Source organism: Sinocyclocheilus grahami, unplaced genomic scaffold, assembly GCF_001515645.1.
Source record: "Sinocyclocheilus grahami isolate Dianchi unplaced genomic scaffold, SAMN03320097.WGS_v1.1 scaffold5375.1, whole genome shotgun sequence".
NCBI lineage: Eukaryota > Metazoa > Chordata > Actinopteri > Cypriniformes > Cyprinidae > Sinocyclocheilus > Sinocyclocheilus grahami.
This window is the reverse complement of record NW_015510080.1, coordinates 7,412-11,275: the sequence shown is the minus strand read 5'-3', so window position 1 is coordinate 11,275 and position 3,864 is coordinate 7,412. Positions and strand designations below refer to the sequence as shown.

At 38.0% G+C, this 3,864-nt stretch overlaps 1 pseudogene; it reads left to right on the top strand.

The window, feature by feature from the left end:
* Positions 1 to 3,230, top strand: part of LOC107577191 (patatin-like phospholipase domain-containing protein 7) — a 4,853-nt pseudogene extending 1,623 nt beyond the window's left edge.
* The last annotated feature ends 634 nt before the right edge of the window (positions 3,231 to 3,864 follow it).

Below are 3,864 nucleotides of genomic sequence, written 5' to 3'. Positions count from 1 at the left end.
AAACAAGACATTTCACACAGTTCAAGCAAAGCTATCGAATAGCTTCAGACAACTAGTGTATGAGTTTTATAAGCTATTGTGACTCATTTATGATGCTTTTTTGTTCTTGAGTTGGACAACACTTGGACTGTATTCCAGAAACATTCTAACTCTGAATCTTATCATATCTGTTTAGTAACCATGGCCATTTCACTGAAGAAACAGAACTTTTCCAATCTTAAATCAGGAATTAAGAAGTTTCTGTAATGCAGCTGGACCCCTTCCACTTTTATTAACTGAACATTCTTCTACTTTTTCTGTGTGATCTGATCTACTCATTATCATCTCTTATCCGTGCAAACTCCCACTGTCCTCTTCTCCTGTCAGAGAGAGATGTATCAGTGGGTATTTGAGAAGCCTCCCGACCGACATTCTGACTTCTCGCGTCTGGCTTGGATCCTGACAGGCAACGCTATCGCTCTGGTGCTGGGAGGAGGTGGGGCCAGGTACAAATTTGTCTTCATCACCAGTTATTCTGTTCCACCTTAATCCATGTGGCCTGCTGCCATCAACATTTCTCACATACATAATCTAGTAAAAGCACGTTGATATTAGTAGAACGTTGACTTCTTCCATCATCTGTAGTTTAGTTGTCTCGAACTATTTATCCTTTGCATTTATTAGAAGTTTGAATCCACTTAGGTTTTGTAATTTTGTGCCTATCAACTAATCCTAATTTTAGTAATTTCTAACTCTGTGTTGTTTTGGGGTTCACATTCTCAGCATATCTGTGGTTTCTTTCGATGATAGTGACTTTTTGTCTACTCTGTCCCTGCCTGCTATCAGTCGTAATCAGCGACTTGTTAAAGGTGGGACAAAACATGATTATATAATGGGGCATTAAATGCCTAATCTATTTCACGCAGTGGTGACAATTTTTCTGTTGGGGTATCCTTGTCATCTAGACTTTAAATCTTTCGTACAGACTTACGTATGAGGTATGTTTGAAGGTGAAGTGTGTAATTTTTGTGACTAGCAGCATGAAATGGAATCATAGGTTTCCCAAAATCACCCACCGCCCTGTTTGCTCTGCCTCTTGTCAGTCAAACACTAGCCCCGCCCTAAATTCATGCCATAGGTTGATCCAGAAGTTAACACGTCACTCAAGCAATGTTTTCAAATCATCACAGGACCAGTGTTTACACATTCAGAAAGTCAACCAACAAATGACTGACTTTTAGTTTTTTACACATTAAACAGTGATGAAATTTATTGTTTAATGAAAATTATCCACGTTACCTTTAAAGTGCTTTATAAAAAGATACTAATATTGCACAAGTACTCTAAGCCAATGTGTGAATATGAAAACACTATACCCGCAGAGGCTGCTCTCAGGTGGGCATTGAGTGATGCGGGGATCCCTGTGGATCTGATTGGTGGCACTTCCATCGGTTCCTTGATAGGAGCACTCTATGCTGAAGAGTGAAGTGTCAGTCGTATGACTGTTAGGGCACACCAGTGGGCCATGGTGAGACCTTTATGCAATGAACACTAACATTCATACAGTACATGTAGAACCATGAAGCGTTTTTTTTTTTTTTTTTTTTTTGTGCACGACAGGATTTTGGATCCATATTTAAGAAGATCACAGACTTGACCTACCCAGTGACATCCATGTTTACTGGAGCATCATTTAACTCCAGCATTAGTGGAATCTTCCAGGACAAACAAATTGAGGTTCAATTGTTAAACACTTGACACAATACAAACTATTTTAAACATCATATTCTTATGTAAGTCGAAATCTTGAGCATATGTCTATTTTTATTGTAGGACCTTTGGATCCCATATTTCAACATCACCACAGACATCACTGCCTCCTCCATGAGAGTGCACACTGATAGTTACTACTTTCTCTAAAACTTGTCATCTTCATCTTTTGTGACAGATCTTAACATGTACGCTCTCTGTGGAGATACGTGCGTGCCAGTATGTCTCTCTCTGGGTATCTTCCTCTTTTGTGACCCTAAAGATGGACACTTGCTCATGGATGGAGGCTACATCAATAACCTACCTGGTTAAGTGTCCTATTGTACTCTTAGGCTGCAAAATTAGAATTATTATAGGTATTACATTTATAAGTTTGACCTGCTTACATATACTCACCTAAAGCAATATACTGTATAGTAAATTTAATCGGTTAATAATCCTTTATATTGTCGCCAAATGTAGAATGTCCTGTTGCCCAGCTCTAAACTGCTCATTGTGAAATGTTAGCTGTCATGGTATTTTAAACATTACATTTCTGTAAAGCTGACACAGCTCGCTCAATGGGTGCCAAGTTGGTGATTGCCGTTGATGTTGGCAGTCAGGATGAGACCGATTTGACTAATTATGGAGACTCTGTATCTGGATGGTGGCTGCTCTGGAAACGCTTGAGCCCTCTTACAGAGAAAATAAAGGTCAGAAGATATATGGTGGTGATTTGATATGGGATTTATAAGCGTTATTCAATTACAAATGAATAACCATTTCAATTACAAATCCCAAAACATTTGTCTATTTCTACAAATAATATAATTACATAATAATAATGTATTATATATAGACTAGCAATTACTTTTTTTCTGTTATTGCAGGATGTTGGCTACCAGCATGGGAAGACCGTGTTTGACGTGTGGTGCCGGAGCGGAGTGAGGGAGACAATGCTCAAAGACCAACATCAAGGGGAATTCCACAAATCCAGGAGCACTAATGTAAGGGAGTTCATATAAGCGTTGCTTATTGCAGCATTAGGCTGTTTCCTCACAAACTAATTCCCTGATTATCTGTCATTTAGGTAACCTGTCCCAATACGTCTTTCACTGATCTGGCTGAAATAGTGTCCAGAATAGAGCCAGTGAAGCAGGCTGTGGTGGATGGTGAGAAATGGATGATCTTCACTCATGTCCTTTCTCCATGCCGTTCTCTCATCTTTGTGTGTTTTTTTACATTCTCACACACACAGAGGAGTCTGAGTACCAGACAGGCGAACACAGTGAGCATACTGAAGAAGAAGAGGACGAGACAGCTGATACAGTAAGATAACTGGATACGTGTGTTAGTTATGTGGTCATATGGTTAATCATAATACTTATGATTTTTAACTTCCAAACAGGATGATGAAATGGAGATCAGGACAAGGCAACATCGAGCACTCAACCACATCAGCCATCATACCACACTGACCTCAAATACTTATTTTCTAAGATGTTTTGATCTTTTTTTTTCTTACAGTATTATGAGCCTTCTTAAGGGTTTTAACAAGTAACATTATCAGTACTGGAATTGACTTACTTGAATTGTTAGAAACTAACAGGTACTTTATCAGGAAAAATCAAGTATTATGGTACATCTACACTAGACCAATCTCATTTATTATTCTCTGGGAAGGCCTTTAACAGTGATGGCCAACAAAACACTGGGCTGTTTCAGAGTCCAGTAACAACTGATAAAACTCTGAAACAAAGTGGTTTTCTTGTCTTTACTTTTAGTATTACACAAGGTCAGTAATATTTGAAACCTTTTACATTTCATTTTCATGCAAGCTGTCAATGCAACCTCAACACAGTTTACTGTGTGAAACAATAAGCTGTTTTGTGTCTGTTATCTTGTTAGTGAAGTAAACACTAGTCCAGCTGGTTTATTACCAGAAGAGAAGAATGAGCTAGTAAACATAACTGAGAGATATTCTGATTTCAGTATTTGTAGCCATTTATATTTTGGTAAATCACTATATAAACAGACCTTTTATTTTGGAGTATAGGCCATATTTTGATTGAAGCAATTTACAATGTTTTAGTGTGTTATTTGGCCTATTAAAAGTTCATAGTTGTTAGAATTCCT